The sequence below is a fragment of the Microtus oregoni genome, unplaced genomic scaffold, assembly GCF_018167655.1.
Source record: "Microtus oregoni isolate MIOR12 unplaced genomic scaffold, Mior012 000040F_ref0000088, whole genome shotgun sequence".
NCBI classification, from domain to species: domain Eukaryota; kingdom Metazoa; phylum Chordata; class Mammalia; order Rodentia; family Cricetidae; genus Microtus; species Microtus oregoni.
Genome location: NW_024543207.1, coordinates 11,627,501 through 11,649,435, shown reverse-complemented (window position 1 = coordinate 11,649,435; position 21,935 = coordinate 11,627,501). Strand labels below are relative to the sequence as shown.

The 21,935-nt window shown below is 38.9% G+C and overlaps 1 pseudogene; it reads left to right on the top strand.

Annotated features, from left to right (window-relative positions):
• LOC121433620 overlaps positions 1-21,935 on the top strand; it is a 156,573-nt pseudogene that overhangs the window by 6,514 nt on the left and 128,124 nt on the right.

The window sequence follows — 21,935 nt, the reverse complement described above, 5'->3', positions numbered from 1 at the left end:
TGGGTGCTACCGTTTGAATGTGATCATTCTAAAATTCACAACTTACCTATGTAATGGAGGCAGTTAAGATTTCAGTAGATATTTAAACAGGAGGTCTATTCCCTATTTATGCAATTGTGTGTTCCTCTTATAAAGGTTTTATGCTGCATTTGAATAACTTCACCTTCTGCTTTCTGTTATACGGAGTCAGTGTTCTTTCTACCTTAAGGACGGCCCTTCAACAGTGAGAAGAACTCTTTGGCCTGGGGTTTCTTCACACCCATAACTGAGAGAAATAAATTTCTTATATTTAAAAATGATCCTAACTTAGGTACTCTTCTAGAGAAGCATACATAGACAAAGAAGCTTGGTTCTAACCAGTGAGCTCCTAGGGAACTCAGAGTACTGACGATGAAGAGAGAATCTTTTCAAGAAACAGAATTGTTACAAGGTGACTCAAATACAGTGGCTTTACAAAAGGAATGCTCAAATTGTGTGAAGACTTAAAAAGAAGAAACTAGGGGTTGGGAACACCAGCGTAGGAATGGTGAAAATCAAGACAGCAGCAACACACAGCCCTTGCCAGTCGTGCGCCATGACAGCAGGAAACTGCAAAGAGGTCATGGGAGTGGAGGAGGGAACCTCTGACTTTCTGCCAGTTACCAGGGGTCATTGCAGCAGCTGGGGTAGGGAGGTTGTAAATTCAGGGGAAAGTATCACATGAAACTCTAGTGCTTGTTGGTGGAGCCCCAGGTGGTCTATGTGTTTGTATACACAATTTATTATTATCTACACTATATATAACTCTTGTCAGTCTGCACTAGTAAAGAACAGCTGTCTCCCACACAACAATGTGCCTCTGAGGAGTTCCTAAGAAAGTCTCAGCTCAAAGCGAAGCAATCAAGACTGATTAAAAGACCAGCATTTAACCAAGAGAGAGGCAGAGCCGACGGGGAGGAAGAAAGAAGAAATCATTAACACTTAAAATCGTACTTGCCTCATCCACGGGTGTTAATGAATCTATAATTATGATGATATCTGTTTATAGTCTCAATCACCTGTTCCAATGAGAAAATTAAAAGGTTCTCTGTGATGACACATACCTGGTGGTGTGGGTATAAAATCATGTCATATTCCTAGCATGCAATGTGTGATGTTCATTATCATACATTTGTGTAAAGCACAATGTGGTAGGCATTGGGAACTTAAGTTACTGACACCCTCTTTAAAGTCATCTCACTAGGAGGTTATAGGGAACTATTTCCCCTTTCTTCTTAGGGCAGTTTGTAATTCATGAGTCTTTTTCTTTCTCTCTCTTCCTCTTTCTGTCCCTCCTTCTCTTTCCCTTTCTCCTTCTTTCTCCGATACACATACATCATAAATATTTATAATATTTTAAGTCAGAATTTGACCTTGAATATCCATGGATATTATTAATTTTATATTTGTTACAGATGAAATATTAATTTATTTGAAACAGTTCAGATTCCAAAGTCATTTCTTTTAGTTTTCTTTTAAAAATAAACCAAACAATATTTACAGTATTAAAGATACTGCTCTTATTTTAATGTAATGATTCACTTATTGAAAAAAATTATTCCTTCTTTCACAAATCTGAATTAAAATTAGTTAACATTGTTTTATCATTACAAATGAATCAATGTATTTCACACACATATACACATGCAAGAAGAAGCAGATTATAACATAGTTATTCTAGAAGTTTAGTAAATTATTTTATCAACAAATAATATATAATATTACCCATAATTAATTAGTCGTAATTCAACCCATTTTCTTTGTTAAGAGCTTCCCCATCTTTTCCATATTTAACTGTTATGTAGAACATATCCACAGAGAAGAGAAAAAAATTCTCCATCTCTGAAACTCGTTAGAAATGATCATATGACCACAATCAAATAAGAACAAATCAGAACCCTAAGAGAATTGTTTGAAATCAAATCAATCTATCATCACAGTCAAACAGTTGGACTTGATGCTCAAAACTTCCAATTTGATTAAGTGGAGTTATTCCCTAAAAAGACTGTAGATCATTTGGCATTGGATAATCAATTAGGGTGCTTGTTCTTGGGGAAGACTATTTCACCCACTCCCTGTATTCTTGCTGCCCAGAGTGCTTTGTTTATAGTTGAAGCCTATGACCTCCACATAAAACCTCTTAAAAAGTCCATACAGAAGTAGGATATGAAGTAGTGAGAGGGGATGGAGAGAAGGGAACATTGTGAGAAGAGGATGGAGGTGGATATGGTCAAAGTTTATTATGTACATTAAATTCTTAAAGAATAGATATGTAAAATAATTTTAAAGTCTGTACAAAATATATTACAAACCTTTAAATATTAGGAAACTAATCAAAAAGAAACCGCTACTTTCTCATAAATGATCAAGTATTAATATCTTCTTCGAATTTTATATCTAACCCATTGCAAGTGAAATTCCAGTAGGGTTTACTGTGAAAATTCGAGAAATCTCAGGTATCAGGTTGAAAGATTAGTTAGGTAGTAACATGATTGCCTGCTCCATGACGAGGAAATGCTATGTCCTTCAACAGTTAATGTTAGGAGCAAGAGTCTTCTTCGTGTCTATGGTAGCCTGCAGTGCTTTGCCAGAGCAAATGACACCAAGCCCACATATGGATATTCAACTCCCACATAGGCAAAAAATGTAGAACAGAAGCCAGTGACTGTAGTTATATCAGGCAGTGTCTTCAAAGAAATGGCCTGTCAAGCCAGGTATGTAGCAAAGTCATAATTGAAAGGGAGTAGCCTTGATAGACTGGAAATGATCTCAATAGCAAATATAGAGGTTTATTCTGAAGAAAAGTTTTAGGAAAGGTGAATATAGAGCAACCCAGAAGCCAGACACAAAGGTAGTCTCTGGGAGTTGGCTGCAAACATCTCCAGGTCAGGCTTTTTAGGATCCAGTAAGTCCCAATCAGGGGCCTCAAGATGATGGAGTTTACAAGGTATGTGGGTAGAAGGGCTGCTCAAACCTCAGGCGGTACCAAGAGGGCTTATCTTGTTCCTTTCTTCTCAATCTTGAAGGTCTTTCCTTTCTTCATACTGCAGATACAGACTGACCCCCAGAGGGACCAACAGTGCAGGAAAAGGGCATCCCAGATCATTAGCACAAACTGCTAGTCTTTAGAGAAGTTTGAAGTTTTTATTGACTGAGAACATCATGAAAAGTCAACTTAATTCCTAGGTATTTGTTACTGTCTTCATTGCTTACATTGGAGTGAATGGCTTAAAACATACAAAAGTAGAAAAGGAGCTTGATGCATTTCTTACTTCAGCAATTTTCCTTCATCTGTAACCACCACCATCATCCTAGGGCCCTAGACTATTTAAAAGCAAATCTCACACAGTCATAAATTCGCATAGAAATATTATAGAGTATCTGTCCAAAATACAAAGAATGAATTTGGGATCAATGTGAGGAGAATATTACTCATGTTCTCCTCAAAAAAAAAATGCTACTTCACAAAAAGGCAAGTTATTCATGTGATTCTTTTCTCAGTTCATTCTTTCTGCCTCCAGAATAAATTCATCCATGATGGATTACTTAGCTTTCTTCCTGTCTGCCCTGGAAATTCCAGCTTTGCTCAAATGATGTCAAGAAGGAACATGGTTGTATTAACTTCTTTCAAAAGGATATCAGACTTCACAGGTTAATGAAGGTAAATTCTCATGCTGTGTAAATGAGAGATGTCCAACGACCTTATCCAGGTGACTTCACATGATGTCTAGGTTAAAAGTGAATCCACAAATCCATTCCTCATCCATTAGCTCTTCATGCATACCACCTCAGGGTTGTGGGTCTCAAATGCCAAGCTCAAGAAACTATGCCGCTCCCTATTGCCTAGTGGTCTCCCACTTGAACGCTTTATAAAATAATTTCAAGCAGTTGTGATTTTTATTATATCCATTCAAATTACTACCTCTTCCTTCTGGCCATGCCAAACTCTTATTAATCATGGTGGCCACAACATTTGATCTTTCTTGACCATTGAGCACCTTCCCCACCCCCCAACCATGATAAAATTTTTCTTTGCTCGTCTGTCCTCTCTCAATGACAGTGCTCCTATTTGGGTGTAATTATTAGCTTTGGGGTACTATCAAATAGTAAAAGAAAAATTACTATTTCAATTGATTTTTTGTATTAGAAATTGTTCTTTTGCCATTCATAAAAATGGGAATACTGTCACCGCATTAGATAGTTTTATATCAATTTAACACAAACTAAAGTCATTTGAGAGGCAGAAACCTCAATTAAGAAAATGCCTCCATAATATCTGGCTGTAGGCAAGCCTGTAGGGCATTTTTTTAAATTAGTGATTGATGAGAAAGGTCCCAGTCCATTGTGGGTGGTTCTATCCTTGTATGGGTGAGGTTATTGGTTTTAAGCATCTGGAGCTAAGATGAGTGCTCAGAAAGAACGCATGGTGATGAGTTAATTCAGTTGGGCACGCCAAAAACCAGGCAAAGGAAACACCCCTAGAAAGTCAGACTCCCCTTTTCTTTCCCAGAACTTCTGTGCCCTCGTGTAGTTTCTAAGAGCAGCCATGAGGCTCAGCTAGGTCTGCCTGCCTTTCTGGTTTCTAACTCAGAAAGAGGTCACTTTGCCTTCTTCTCTTCGGTCCTCTCTTCAGATGTCATCCAAAGCCTATTCATGCTTCAACTTCTTGACTATTCTCTGAATCCCACTTCTCCACCATACTGCTGACCTTCTCACTAGCTCTCCTCAAACGGAAAAGGGTTTTCTGTTTTCCTTCTCTATTTTCACCCTCCCTTCTGGGCGGCTGCAAAATTTACAGCTTGCTTGCCCTGGTTTTTGTTTGTTTTGTTATTGTTTGGTTGGATGGTTTTGCTTGTTTTGGGGGGTGGGTTTGTTTTAAATGCTAATAGATTGTTCTCAGACTTGTAAGAAAAATGTAGTGACTATGTCAGATATGCTAAAACTTCAAGGTAAACAAGGATGGGGAAATTACAGTGGGTCTAGGAAGATGCAAGCCATTGGTAACTTTAATACGAGAATGTCTAGTGCATGAAGTGACAACCCTAACGAAAAGGTATTAAATGGAAGCCTAGAGAGACGCATAAGAGGTTGCAATACAGTCAAACTGCAGGGATTTTGCTTAAAATAGAAAGCAATGAGGTTAGGCAGTTCCTGAAAACTATTCTGATGTCAACGGAGGATTCTTTTCCTTCAACATGAATACATTACAGCCTTTCCGAATGCTGATGAGTCGGATCCAATGAAGACATGACGATTGATAATATAGGGGACAGAGTTAATAATGCAGGAGAGAAATCCTTGGAATGGTGATAGGCTTGGATCCAGGTGCAGGAAGAGCGGCTGCCTGAGATAAGAGCAGGTGCTGTCCATCATGCCTGCAGAACGGGCAGAGGGGTGGGCTTGAGAGACTACACTACTACATACTACACTAATGGATGTTCTGGAACTGTGGGAGTTTATCCTCCTCTCACTGCTTCCATTGTATGTTCTAACTGAAAAAGGAATTATATAGTCTGTTTGAGAAGAGAAAAAAAAAATGCCAGCATCTGTCTCACAGAATGAGAGAAACCCTTGTGTAAGGAAGTGAAGTACAGGGTGTTGCAGGGTGATACTGAGGGGTCCATTTGAGATGTTTGCAGCCGTATCTTTGCTCCATCCACAGTCAGCTATTCGAGTGCAGACGTGGAAGAGACTAAGGGCTAAGTTACCGGAGCATGAGATTTCACTGATCAAGTACAAAGAAGGCAGGATGAACAGAGTAAGGCTATTCGTAAAAATGGGTAGGCTATAGCCGTCTGAGCTTCATGACAAAGAAAGTATGGATGTTAAAGAGGTGAGGGAGGTACTCATAGGCAAGGTAACTCTTAGACAGGAAATCCTAGAGTCAGTGAACTAAGAATTTAGGAGGTAGTATCAATGTGTAAGAACATGGTGGTGGTGTTTAGATACTAATTGCTTGATACCTAGTATACAGCCTCTGTCTAGAGCTGGGATACATAATGCTGGGTCACTACCCTCCTGTAGCTACTGAGCACGAAGTAAGATAAATTTAAATTGAAGTACACTACAAACTAAACATGGTCAATGATGTTCAAAGATGTGGTATGAAGGACATGTGAAATTTATCACTAACACTTACACGTTCATCATGTGTTAAAAAGGTCCTCCTTTAGGTAAAATTGTGCTAAAGTTGAGGTACAGATCAAAGGAAAACTGAGAGGTGCTGAGAATTGAGGACAACAGAAATATTATGAGCATGGACACTGACAACATTGGGAATTATTTGTAAGGTGCCAAGAACCTACAAATAAAACTTCCAGTGGATGGATGTGTGATGGGGATGTCCGTGATGATTCAACTCAGAAAGATACCAATGTGATGCGTCTGAAGGAGAGGGCTAGAGATTTAGAATGTTGTCCACAGGTACTGATTAGGAACAAGCACAGAGTGAAAATATAGAAAATGGAGCAGAACTTTGAAACCTCAAAACCTGCTCTTAGATACATACTTTCTCCATCAAGCCTGCACCTCCCAGACCTTCCAAACAGCACCACCAACTAGGAAGCAAGAGTTCAAATGCAGCACCTGTTGGGGCTCTTCTGACTCAAGCAGCTAAACTGTTCAAAAGAAGAAAAACTGAAGAAGTCAATGAAACCCTTCTTGCTTTTGTACACGTGATGTGGATGACAGAAGTTTTCCAATGCTGTCTTGGCAATCTGGACACTTTAAGATAAATACCCGCTTTTGCTACTTTCCCCATTAGTGTTTACAGAATCAAGAAATAGCTCTCAATGGCTATTCCTTTGAGGTCTGTTGCCTTTATTTTACCTTGAGGAAAGCAAGCTCAGGAATTCTATTAAGGTTCTGAAAGATGTTGACCTCCATGAACCCAAGTCTCTTTACAAAGCTTATTTGTTCTTTACAATGAGGCATGGCTGTGGCATGACAGTAAGCTGGTTATTGATGAAGCTATTCTCTCTTAAATGAGCCCCTGGATCTTGCTTTCTTCCTGCAGGAAATGGTGGCAGCTTCCAGCTGCACTGTCTTCTCCTGAGCTAAAGAAATGTTTTCTCCTATTAATGCTCATTAATAGGACTCCACTTCTGGGAGCAAATTATTTAGAAAATTCTTTTTAGAAAATAAAAGATAAACTCGTTAACCAGATTCTTTCCCATGCAGCAAGACAAAAGGATGTGAAGACCTGGCCAACATCAGTCATGGGTTAGCTCAAAAAGGCTAGGTGACTTAAAAAGAGTAAGACAAAGAATGTGTCGGCACTCCACAAGGACAAACAGGCAGTAAAGAAAAAAACTACACCCTCCAGACACATCCAAGCATAAGATAGCACCCCCACAGTCGGTGCTCCCCACCTACTTGTTCCCTGTCTGACTTTTTTCACTGTAATTAAGGACAGATGCAAAAGTTGAAAAGTTAGTAAAGGCAAAGATATAATATTAAAAGTTTCCAAAGAAAGAAATACAGGACTGTTCTTGTTTTATTCTACCCCTGAATCATACATTGTTGGATGGGCAGCTGGGGATGAGCAGCTGTGGTGGGAAGCTGGGGATGGGCACCTTAGGTGTAGGTAAGGTTCCAATTCAATTAATGAACTTGCTTTGACAGCCATCCAAAGAATGCTCCCAGGATCCAGCTCTAATTAGAACAGTGGGCCACTTTCCTCCCTTTCCAGAATAGTGATCCCTGGGGTAGAAGGAATCTACAGATGATTTAATAAAATTGGCTTTAAGATCTTTATCTCTTCCATTTCTTTTCTGTTCCAACTTCTGTTCACTATTTTACTAATGTGTCTATTAATTAACAGCATTTAAGATCAATAATTTACACAGTATCATGAGACAGCCCTTCGGAATTACAAGTTCTGGAAGAAATGTACTTACTCAAGTGAGGAAGCCGTTTTTAAACCTTTCATTTGCTGAGATCCTTTTGTGAAATCGTTTTCAGATTAACTTCTTTAGAAGCTATTTTGTAGTATTAGGAGGTAACCTTTGAGTGTGGAAGACCTTTCTACAGAGTCAGAAGTCTCTCAGTAAGAACGATAGAGTAGCAGGTGAATAATGTCCTTGCGTGACAGCATTTTTCTTCTGTGAAAAAGCAAGTTCACAGAAAAGGTTATGATCTAACGAAACATGCTCATTACTGGAGGATCAATCTGTAAATTTCTAGAAAAGCTGAGGCTACATACATCCACCCCTGGGTTCAAATACTAGAGAAGTTTCATTTGCATACCTAAGGAGATGTATGCAAAGATAATGGGTACAGTATTACTGTAGTGTTGAAAAGCTGCTCTCTCTCTCTCTCTCTCTCTCTCTCTCTCTCTCTCTCTCTCACACACACACACACACACACACACACACACACACTCCTACAATATCCAATGACACACGTAACCAGCATGGACAACTCTGAAAAGTCAGTTTTTACAAGAAAGTGATACCTTTGGTGAATGTATACAGTATGAAACAATTTACATGATGGGATAAAAACCTGTAAAGCAGACATAGATTTTTAACAATATACACATAATGCAATTATCAAAATGTAGATATAATACAAGTCCTACATCTAGACATCATGTCTTCTCATGCTTCTCTTGGTTGCGGCTATTTATGAACTTGACAGCTTAAGGTCAGACATTTTGTAATACGTTCTACCACTGGATTTGCCTGCTTTTCTTTCCTAATGAGATGTGAATTCTCCCTGCTGCAAAGTTCAGGGGGCATCTCAGAATAGGGGATGGAGAGATTATACTGGCCAGAGGTCAGGAAAAATGGGAGGGAAACAGTGTCCCTGAACATAACCAGTCTGTGTTACTAATAAACACACAGCTGTGCTTGCCTACACAAGACATGCACAATATCAAGTCAGTAAACATTCTATCACTGAGTCAGAGGAGGCTCATGGTCCCCCCACATTAATTGAGGAGCAATGGATAGTTGATGGTTTCCGGAGAAAAACTAATCAGTTTTCTCCAAGGATGTAGCTCCTAGTAGATCATCAATGTTTCAGTGGATGGCTCTCTATCCAAGAGTAAACAGAGAGCACAAATCAAAGTTGAAGGGTTACAGAACAAAGAAAGGAAGACATTGAAGTGGGGGAGGTAGAGCTGTGTGTGGATCTGGGAAGAGCAGATATTAATAAGATCAAACACATTATATGAAATTCTCAAAGAATTAATAGATAAAATTATTATTTGTATTATATGTTTAGAATACAAAGGCTATAGCAGTCAAACATCACTTTTTTTTCAAATTGCATAACTTCAACATGGCATTTGACTGTTGAAGTTGACCATGATTGATTTTCTAATAAACCATTTGCTGGGTTTCATCACTCTAACTTTCTCCTACCTATTTCTCGTACCTGAAAAGGAGATTCTGTTAGTAGTTGATACCGGAAGAATCAATATTGTCCTGGAACATGAATGTCTATATAAATATATGTTGTCAGCAAACACAGAATCTGTGAATTCAGAAGTGGATCTCAGCAGACAGGGAGTCTGATAATGCCTCAGTCTTAGATTTGGTTCCAGCTTCAAGTGTTGGAAATGAATCTATGGTTAGAGATATGTTTCACTCTCTTCCATAGCCACGAATCCTGTGCATACAGTCTCTACTCCTATGAACAAATCATGACCCACAGTCCCATCTCCATATATGCTCACATCATGGCTTCATTTTCAGCATAAAATGATTTAGGAGCACACACTCAGTCTTCATCCCACTATCTGCTTACACATCTAGAATTGCAGACACTGATTTAGGTATCATTCCAAATGGCGGCTGGATAGCAATAAAACGTGTTTTAGAACCTAAAGACTGAACTCTAGAAGTATGACAATAATTGAAATTCAGTATGCTAATATTTTTCCTTTATGGTGAAGATAACAAAAGTCCAATTTATCATATTGTTAAATGCAGAATATTATTTTGTTCTAAGAAATTATTTTAGCCTCCAACCTTAAGTCTCTTCTAAATGGTTTGTTTTTACTTAGAGTGGAAATCTGCATCTTATCCTCCAGCTTTAAAATATTTTTATTCTTGAGGATTTGATACTGGTATACAATGAAATATAATTATATCTACTTCCCATTTTTCCCTGCAGTTCCCTTTTCCCTTCCCCCAAATATCTCCTAGACATTCATTTAGTATTATATTTTTTAGAACCGACTAAGTCTAGTAGTCTAGTTGGTGCTCTCCACACACATACGGATGAGGAAGCTCCCACTGGAACACAGGAAGCTTGCAAGTGGCCACACCTTTTTGAAAAAGTGATTCTGCCTGCATCCCAATAGCTGTCAACTGCAAATATCTCTTCACCAAGAGGTGGGGCCTGGCAATCATCAACCCCATCTGTGGCAGAATTTGGGGTTTCTTGTGCATATGACTATAGCTGGTTCAAACCACATCATGTCCAGAAGGCAGCTCTTATTTTTCACAGTTGAATAACTAGCCAGGAAGTACTGTATTTCCAAGCTTCTACTTTTTACTAGCAAAATACATAAACTTCTAACAGAAAATAAATGATTAATGGGCATAAATATCCTATAATGTGCCCTCTAGGTCCAGCTGAGAGGCAGCCAAAGCCACATTTTAGTCAAAAGCATTTCAACCTGTTGTGAAATACACCTGCTAATAAAAAAAAAATGAAGTCTTAAGACTGAAGAGATGGCTCTGTGGATAAAGTGCTTGCTGAATAAGCATTAGGCCCCAAGTTTGGATCCCCAGGAGACCTCAAATGCTGGGCATGGCAGCATGCACCTGTAATACCAACATAAAAGGTTTCAGAATCAGGCAGAATCCAGAGCTTTCCAGCCAGCCAGCCAGCCAGCCAGTCTAGTCAAACCAGTGATTTTCAGATTGAGGAAGAGATGGTCTAAAGTAAGATGGAGGGCAGATGCCCTGGCTCAGTGAGGAAAGGTCCTTGCCACCAACTTTAACAATCCAATTTGATCTCTGGAACGAATGTAATGGAAGCAAAGAACTGAATTCCTTAAGCCCTTAAACTCCACCTCTAAGAGTTCTGATGACCCCTTCTGGCCTCTGTGGGCACCTGCACACACACACACACACACACACACACACACAGACACACACACGCATGCACACACACACACACGCATGCATGTGCATACATGCAGTCTCATACACGCATGCACACACACACGCACTCATGGACACACACACTTGAACATACACGTGCACATACACAAGCACAAAATAATAAAAAAAAAGATTTTTCTAGTAGACAATAAAGCAGATGGTGATTTTTCTGTGCTTATATCAGTTCAACCTCGTCTTTTATTGCCTTTTTTCTAAGCATTTTTGGATTTTTTTTCCTCCTCTATTAAATGTAATTATTTTTAAGTGAACACATTAAATAATCCTAAGTGGCATTCAATTATCTTGTATCAGTAGCAGTTTTTGTACAGTGTCTTTTAATTCTTTGGAGGACAATCAATAAATAGACTGAGTCTCTAAAGTAATAAATTAGTTTAAAGTCTCAATATCTCAATGAAGACTTTAGAAAAAATACCTAAGTTATCATGAAGGAACAATGTTTTTTATATTGAGAATCTTCTTTAAAGCGGCCTTTGAAATAGTCATTTGGGGACATAAATTGAGTGTTTTTACAAGAGTATATAATCTGTGATTCATCTAAGTCTTTCAAGATCCATTTGGAAAAATAAGAAATAAATAAATTACATTTTTGCATTACAATTTAACTCATTCTCTCTGATTGGCATGTGTGCATTCTTGAATATTGAGCATAGATAATAATAAACTCTTTCACTTAGAAAAGAAATGCAAAAGCATTCATCTAATTAAATCTTTATGCAAAACCTAATCCAAAGTGTTCTGGTTTATATCCCTCTACTTTAGCATGATAGTAACTTCACTTCTTCACAAAAAATAAACTATATACATAGCATTTTAAATGCAAATACAACTTAATGTGTCAAGTCACTTTTCTTGAATTGGTATATTAATTAAATCTTGCAATTAAAATATGGCTGCTAAAAATTGATTTTGCTTTATAAGACTATAACCTCCTAATTTCTTAGTTTAAAAGTCTTACTACAAAATAAAAAGTCTTCTGCCTCACTGCGGTCCCAGTGCTCATCCACGAGCTTCCTCTGCAAGATTGGCAAACTCTATGCCATTTGTAGAGGCAACAAAGATGCTGCCCAGAGAGGTGGAAGACAAAACACCAGCTCCGGGGCTGGCTGTGCTTCTCTTTGTCAGTCAACTTCAGTGTTCTCTTGCTTGGAGTCTGAAAGGTATCAAGCATAACTGCACCCTGAGGGCTGGGAACCCTACAGCGCTGGTCCTGAGAATTGGCTGGAAACCATTCGCCTTCACCTCGCTGTTCTCACGCGTGGGTGAAGACCAGAACTGACAAGATCGGGTTTGTCTGCCAGTGGGGAGTCTAGAGACCCAGACGACCCGAACATCTCAGGGTCTCATTGAAATAGAGACACGATCATCACATAAACAGACTTGGCTACTAGTCACAGTAGTGATAACTTGCCAAGTGGTGACTCAAAGCTCCGGGCTTACTGAGTCCGCCTACGGAAAAGTCGTGACTTCCATAGAGAAAGGCGTTAGATTTCAAACACTGTCTTGGAAATTTTCCAAGCTGTTTGTACCTCATTTTCAATCACTAGGCTTACTTCTCTTGTTATATTAAAACAATGTGAAAATGAAAATTCTCTTATTATTATTTCCTTGTCAGCCTTTGCTGTTGTTTCCTTAGTCTTGGCCATTATGACCAGGATGGGATGAGGTCTCAAAACAGTTTTAATTTGCATACCTATAGCCAAGGACGTTGAACACCTTTGAACATATTTCTCAGTCACTTCTGTTTCTTCATTTGAGGACTCTGTTCAGTTCCATTGATATTTTCAACCAGATTGTTTGTTTTCTTTGGATTATGGTTTGGGGCTCTTTGAAAATTTTAAATAATAATAATCTTTCAGATATAAAGTTGGCAAAGTCTTTCTTTCCATTCTGCAGGCTGCCTCTCCAATTAATACTCTCCTTTTGAGCACAGGAGCTTCTTCATTTTATGAGGCCTCAATTGCTGATTTGCATCCTGTGTCCTGTACAACCAGGATATCCTGAGGTATATTCCATACTCTTTCCTCTAGAAGTTTCTGGTCTAACATTAAAATCTTTGGTGTGTTTTTACTTGATTTTTGTTCAGGTTGAGAGATGAGATAAAAATTTCATTCTCCTACATGTAAATATCCAGGACTCCCAGCACTATTTGTTAAATATGCTGTCTTTTCGCCAATGTGTATTTTTGACATATTTATCAAAAATTGGATGGATCTAGGTGCACAGACATATATATATAGTTCCTAAATTCTATTCTACAGAACCACATATCTTGACAGTATAACTTGACATTAGGAATGGTGCTACTTCTAGCAGTGGGTGTGGGGGAAGGGGAGTAAAAAATGGTGCAGCCACGATGAAATCAGTGCAGAAAATCCCCAGAAAGCTAGAAACAAATCTGCCATAAGAGTCAGCTGCTCCACTCCGGGAATATATACGAAGGATTCTGTGTCTTACTAGAGAGATACATGCCACACCTTGCTAAAAGCATCTCTATTCACCTTAACTAGGGCCTGGAATCAGCCTACATGTCAATGAGCTGATCAATAAATAAAGAAAATGTGGTACATATACACAATAGAATTTCACTCAACCGTAAAGAAAAGTGAAACTGTAAATTTTGCAGCTCTAGATTCTTTTTTTTTTATTGTAAATAAATTTTTATTTAAGGGATTTGATTCCATTGCTCTCCATCATCCTGAGTCACATGGTTCCCAGATTTCTGAAGGGAGTTAAAAAAAAGAATTAAGTTAAGCTCTCACAGCTTTTTTGACTTGGGGAATCTTATCAGAGAATCCTGGCACGGTAAAGAGCAGTTAACATGGAAATTCACAACTGGTTCAAGTGCAAATAATAAATCCCTGTGACATGTTCGGCATAAATATCTGCATTGCCCACCTCCCAAGGCCCGTACAACACTGTAGAAGGGGAAATGAAAAAACTGCAAGGGATCAGGGAGGACGGGTGCGAGACAGGGTCTCCTAAGCATGGCAAGAACAGTGGAATAGTGAACACGCAGCAGCTGTGGTTGCCTGCACAAATCAACGCGTTCCACACTCCAGCAAGGACAGAGCAGAGGTGGCAAGACTCTGAGCGCCTAGCTGGGGAGTAACTGACAGCTGATTTCCCCTAGAGGAGGAAAAGTACACTCCCTTAAGAGAGTCTCTGGGAAGTAAACCCTTTCTGTGTGGATGACCTAACACTCCAGCATATGAGAAGAGACAAACCCAGTGGGTTGTTAAAACAATAAGATTGAACATGTCGGTGAACACCTTTAATCCCAGCAATTGTGGGACAGAGGCAGCCTAATCTGCATGAGTTGGAGGTCAGCCGGGTGTACACAGAGAGTTCCAAGCTAGTCAAAGGCACATAGTGAGATCCTGTCTCAAAAATTAAAAAATAAATAAACAAAAAAAGATATGAAGTTTGGAGAGAGATGAGTGGAAGTGAATCCCGGTGGAGCTGGAGGAAGAATAGGAAGTGATGTGTTCTGAGCACACTGTATGAATGTGTGAAAATTTCGAAGAATTAATGAAAATATTATACCAACATTTTGAATTCTATACTTGAAAACATAATGAAAGTAAGGAGTCTTACGACAACTCTTATAAAGGAAAAACATTTAAGGTGGCTGACACTTTCAGCGGTCTAGTCTATTATCATCAGGGCAGCTTGGCATGGCAGCTGGGACTATAGTGGTGGGCAGGAAGGCATGATGCTGGAGAAAGAACTGAGAGTTCTTACGCCCCGATTTCCAGGCAATAGGAAGTGATCTGTCTCACTGGATGTGGCTTCAGCATATATGAGACCTCAAAGCCCACCTCCACAGTGACACACTTCCTCCAACAGGACAACACCGGCTAGTAGTGCCACTCCCTTTCGGGGGGCATTTTCTCTCAAACCACCAGGTAAGGGAAATGTATTTTGGACAAATTTGGTTCACAAAATGAAGAGATAGCCTTTAAATTATCATCACTGTTATGTCAGGACTTTTTCTTGGTTCAAAATCTACAAATTACAAATTTAAATTCTCACTGGGGAAATCTATTGACCTATGGCATTCCGAACACACTGATTTAAAATTCAGGGTTCAACTATGCATCGCCTATCCAGATATCTTGCTGATAGAGAAATAGATGCCTTCTCTGATTCTCCTAGAAAATGGGAAAACTGTGTGTTTGTTCTTGGCCAATTATAGAAGCCCATTTTAGGTGAAAACAAACTCCTCAGTCATCTCTCCCAGACAACTGCATCACACAACTGAAGGAATGTGGTGTTCTCTGTGATCATCAATTTTCCATCCGCTGAAGCTGCCCTCATTCCACCACTGTCTTCATAGAGAGAAAGAAAAATGCAGTCGCATGCAAATTTAGGACCCTAAAATAACAAATCTTTTTTTTTTTCTAAATTCAGAGTCATCAACTCTCCTGAGCAATTACACAGACCACTACAATGGAAAACACAAAATCTGGGAACCCACCTAAGCTTGATTACTCCCCATTTTCACCCAGATCCCTTCTCAGGAGCCTACACACCAGTCTTAATTCACAACTAATAGAGGTCAGAGGAAGGGTTAATAGCCTGCAGTTCAACATTCATTAAGTCATTCAATGATCATTAAAACATCCTAAAACAGCTTTGCCTTGAAGTTTTAATAGCAATAAAGGGAGACTTGCTGGTCTCAAACACTAATAATGTTCTTTTATGACAGCGAGGAAGCTTGTGCACCCAAAAACTAACATTAATCTTGATCAACAGCTCTGAGATCTCACTGTGAACTTAAATCCAATGTGAACTTTTTGTCCATCAGAACTCTCATGGTCATCAGTAAAGAACATTTAGTGTTAGTCTTTGGGATCAGTCAGTCAGTCCACTGGCTGCTGCTAGAGCTTGCTCTAGGGCTAGCTGGGAAGATTCCTCTGACCAACATTTTCCCAATCCATTCGACTAACACTGATTAAAAACCTATAATGAAAGGTAAGGCACATTGCTTTGGGGAAGGTTTAAGGTCCTCCCTACTATATCTAGGCTGAGCAAGGTATCCATCCAAAGATAATTGGTTTCCAAAAAGCCAATACATGCAGTACGGATAAATCCTGGTGCCGGGTAAATATATGTTTATCAGCTCATCTTATACATCTTTGCTGATTTTTCTATTGTTTTATCAATTATACAACCTGAAATATTGAGATATCCAATTTTATTACTGAATAATGCATTTCATAATTATAGCTTTTTATAAAATGTCCCTAGAATTCAAAGTCCCTAGAATAGTCCCTAGAATTCAAAGATGTGGTTTTTTTTATTGCATGGTCATAGAGAATTATCATCTAGATGGAAATTGGGTGGATAATAAACTGACCTCAGTAGTGTCTGAAAAAAAAAACACCTATAATAGGATGTTCCTGAGCTGGAACAAAGTAAATATAAACAAAGCAAATATGCCTGCATGGAATTTATATTCTAACTGTTTGGGAGAAGCCTGGTCCACACAAGCTAAACTATCTAGAATATAGTAAAAGGAATCACATGATAGCATGGGGTCACTAAAACAGTTGTGTGTATAAACATGTATATAAATTTTAGAAGCATAAAATAATGCCACCAGTTGTCTTTTAATGAGCATCCATGTATATAAATATTTTTAAAGAGTAGAGGATTCATAATGGTTGTTTCTAAATTAGGTAAGAAGAACATAAAAAAAAACATCTGGGATTGGGAAGACTCTAGTTCTAGGTGCTGGTATCTAGTTTTGTCTTTGCTGGGTTGGTGCTCCTTGGTTTCTGTTTCCTCTCTAGTAGAGTATAGTGGCTTTGTTGCTTGTAGGAAATTTTCCGTGGACCATTGGGGGTTCCAGGCAAAATATGTGTCTGGGAATTGGAAGCTGACATTTATAAATGGGGATAGACTAAGAGTCCGAGAGAAAAAGAGAACGCTCCACCAGAATCTGCTTATTTGGTATCCTTGGATAGGGGTAGAGTGAAGAGAAGTCACCCCAGAAGGTCTGCTATAGAACTGGGGATAAGACCGGGGTATTGGATCTAGAGAAGCAGAAGGGAAGATGATCTGCAGTCAGCTTCCCTGCTTTCCTGGCAGGAGCAGCCTGTGGGTTAGCAGGGAGTTTCTACTGGAGTCAGGGGTGGGGTGCTTGGATAAAGCAAAGAGTCAGGGAAGGAGGTTAGAACGGGGTATCGATTCACAGGAGATGTGGGCAGAGGGAGAGGGAAGATTATAACATGTGTTGGGCTACAGAGCTAGAGATGAGAGGGGACACTGGATTTGGAGGGAAGGAAGGAGAGTGAAGTTCTTTAGTTAGCTTACCTGTTTCCCTGTTCAGCTCTGATGTTGGATTCCCCTCTGTATGCTATGAATATGTTTTATTGCCATTGGTTAATAAAGAAGCTACTTTGGCCTATGGCAGGGCAGAATATAGCTAGGTGGGAAAACTAAACTGAATGCAGGTAGAGAAGGTGAATTCAGGCAAATACCATGTAGCTACCCAAGAAGCAAGAAAGTGAGGTAACAAACCACAAGCCTCATGGTAAAATAAAAAAATAATAAAAATGGATTAATTTAAGATATAAGAGCTAGCCAGAAATACACCTTAGCCATTGTCCAGTGTTGTAATTAATAAAGTTTTGTGTGATTATTTGGGGCTGGATGGCCAGGAAATGAAAGCACAGTCTCCATTTACACAACTCGATTGATGTGCTCCCAGGGAATGCTTGCTGGTATTGGAGGTTGGGATACTGGCATGAGTCGGGGGGAAGAAGATGGGAGAAGATCTTTGTGATTGCTGGAGATGGGGTCAGACAGAAAAAGGAGACCTCAGTAGGTGTTCTGTCTCCGAACTGTGGGTGATACTGGGGATTGGATCTGCAAGAGCAGAAGAAGGGAAGATCTGCATTCAGCCTACCTGCTTCCCTAGCAGGAATGACAGCCTCTGTCAGAATGACTGGTGGATTCACAGGGAGTCACAGCATCCTTGTGGAACTCTATCCTAGAGATCCTGGAAGATTGTGATGGCTCTCCCACTTGATTCAAAGAATTTTACAATTTCTTCTCTTTCTGCTTTTTTTTTTAAAGCATTGATCTACTGTTTAGCCAACATTGTATCATTCAGTTTCCAAGTATTTGTGTGGTTTTGTGCTTTCTTTTGTTATTGATTGCTAGTTTGATTTCACTGTGGTCTAATAAGATCAAAGGAATTATCTGAATATTTGGCTATTTGTTAACATTTGTTTTGTGGCCTAAACTATGGATTGATTTTAGAGCCAGTTCCATGTGCCACTGAGAATAACATGTATTCCCAGTCAGTGGGTGGGGTTTTCTATGTATGTCTGTTAAATCCAGTTGACCTATGATGTATATTAACTCTGAGTGTTGTTTTTTGTGGATATTTAATATGGAAGACTTACTTAACAATAACAATTTGACAATGAAGTCTCCTACTATGATTTTATAACGACCTATTTCACTTTTCATGCCTTATAATTTTTTATATGAAATTTGAGGCCCAAGATTCCATGCATACATGTTTATAGTTGTTACATATTTTAATGAGTTGTTCCCTTTATTACTATGTTTGACTTTATTTCTTCTGACTAGGTTTGGTTTGAAATTTGCTTTAGCAGAGAGAAGACCAGCTACATCAGCTTGTTTATAGATCTCCACCCTTTGACAGTCAGAATTTGGATGTCTTTGCTAGTGAGGTGTATTTCTTGAGGACAACAGACAGTGGGGTCATGTTTATCATCTCAGTTAGACTGCATCTTCTAATGATGATGTCATTTGCATGTAAGAATTTTTATTGAGAGAGATATTCTGTTTTCTCTGGAATTTTTCAGGAATTTTTCTGTTTGGCCAGATTATTTGTTGTTTCTTTCTTCTTCCCCTGTGTTAGGGATTAACTGATCTGCTGTGTTGTGCATAATGGTTTCCTTTCCTGCCCTCTTCTGTTAGTGTTTTAACCTCATGAGGCTTATTATTTCCTGTCTTCTTATAGATAAAACTCTATTTCTTCCTGCTCTGTTTATAGTGTTCCTCTCAATATTTTCCACACAACTGGCCTGGACAGCATTAATTAACTTCATACATGCTTGCCTTGAAATGTTCTTATTTCTCCATCAACATTGAGAGACAACTTTCCTGGGCACAACCATCTTGGTTTACAGTTATTGACTTTCAGGGCTTGAACTCTATCATTCAAGCCTTCTTTGGCTTTTAGGGTTACAGAAAAGTAATCTGGTGTTCTTCTGATGTTCCTTCATTCACATGTAAGTTGCCATTTTCCCTTACAGTATTTATGTTCTGTCCATTAACTCACTCATTCATTTACTCATTTATTGTGTGTGCACATGTGTGTGCATGCATGTGTATGCGTGTGTGTGTGTGTGTGTGTGTGTACATGAGTATGCACCATGATAAACATGTAGTGTGGAGATCAGAGGTGTAATTTTTCTCCTTCTACCATATGGTCTCAGATCAAATTGAGGTTATCAGGCTGGCAGCAGGTGCCTTTTCTCAGATCCACCTATCTCACCAGTCCCCCTTATATCATTGAATGTCATTCTTTGCTTTGTGTTGTTGACATTTTCATAATAACATGGTATGAAGATGCTATTCTTTTGTCATATCTATCTGGAGTTCCAAGTGCCTCTTATTTATGGATGTTCATTTCTTTATCTACAGTTCAGTGAGATGACATCTGTTCTCTGGTTCCTGATAATATAGAAGAGCTATTTACTCTGGTTAGTAGTTAACCATCCACTGTCATCAAACCTACTAACTGGTGACCTACAAAATACCTTGACCCGAAGTGATGACAATGACATAAGCAAACAATACAGTGATGGATGGCTAGATCCACAGTAGTGATAATGAAACTGTAGAAGCTGTAGCTAGATTTTTATATTAGATTCTTGATTTTACACCCTCCCTCCTGTCTCATAGTTGATTATGACATTAAAGGTGCTAGCACATATGGGAACTGGAAGGCTAACTGGAGATTAGAACTCTACAGCTTTCTCAAGATAGAGGGTTAGGACTTGTAATTAATTATCTTTTCATGAGTAACCATGAAAATAATACCAGTAAACACAATATTTCACCAAGCTGGACTTAGGAAAACTCTTTTCTTTGGACTACTGGTCTGTATAAACAGATATACCTTTTTATCTCTCCAGGAAAACTAATGTAACCCAAAACAGACATATTGCTGATTATGGCATCTAACGAAGATATCAGCAAGAATGTGTGTCTCAGCCACCATCTTTATTAGAGCAGCCATGACTACTTGCAAGAAATCACCAAATCAAGTTGATTGACTACTGATATTCCCTTATGGAAAGAGATGCAGAGGAACATCGGACCCTCCTGTAATTCTCTGCCATGTATATGTGAGTTACCCTTCATGCATTGTCTGTATATAAATCGAGTAAACTAACTCATTGATTCTCCAAGTAGAACTTTGATGGAATTGCAGTTTCGTCTGTTGTTGGTGCCCTATCTGGGATAAAGGTTTGGGTAGCAAGGAGTTATTTGTCTATTCATTCCTGGGGGGATGTTCAGGCAACAAGGGCTGCACCTATGTTTGTAGGGCAGGAGAATAAGCTGCGGTTTGTGAGTCACACCTTTCAGCTGGAAGAAGGCAACATCATTTCCCCCTTAGGATCCTTCTGTACTTACAAAGTGAACAAGTATCAAGAAAAATTATAGTGATTGGAAACATTAAATATTTATACTTCCGGCTTCAACATAAACCTATTTAACATAATTGTAGAGGTTATTTCAGGCAGATATTTTAGAGCAAAGGCAGGAAACCTGGATTTGGTGTCTTTCATCATGTGAAATGATTTCCTCCCAAATGCTTATGCTTGTGCGTACACAGACACTGCCCAGTGTCCACACTGCATCCCTGTAAGCAGCTGCCTTTGGAGGCAAAGGACCGGGGATACCATGGTGAAAGCTATGGAAGTCCCAGGGAAGAACTGAAGCAGGGTAGCCACATCATCTCATTTTCAGTTTATGAAACGTGGGAAATGAACAAAAGAGACAGAGGAGGAGGCAGGAAACCGATGGGAGCTGTTTGTTGTGTGGTCCATGTAAGAAATCGGACTGCGCTGACATGAGCCTTGAGTTAAGTAAACATTAGGAATATGAAATCAGCAAGGTTTGATGACTGAACAAATGAAGGAGTAAAAGAAAGAGAGGAATCTGCAAGTCAGTCAAAATAGTCAAGCTATTCCCAGCTTATAAACATCAGAGAGAATGTGTCCACTGCATCTTCATCTCCTTTGATGTTTTTATATCTGTTTAGTTCACTGTTTTATATTCATTTAAAATTGTAATTAAGCATTTCCTTTTCAAAGTAATTTTCAAGGAGGGGTTGGCAAAAACAGGTTTTTTTTTTCTTTTTCTTAACTAATCCTTTCTTCCAGAGCTTTCCTTCTGACTGGAATTCCTATGAGTCTCTCACTGCAAAAAGTATGATGATATTTGTAATCTAGTTGTCAATGTAAACCTTCACCTCTGTTAATAAACATCAATTCAGGTGTAGTTCAAGGACGCCACACTCTAAGGAAATATTGGAATAAATTGTGACACATAGATGATGTATTTGTAAATGTTCCAAAGTCAATACCTGGTATTATATAAACCCTAATTTTAGTCTTTCAATATTCAATAATCTTTGTTCCTTTATTATATCTGAAAATTAAATGTCCATGAAGGATAACAGCATGCCATTTTGCAGCCAATGTCTTTAGAGAAAGGTCACAC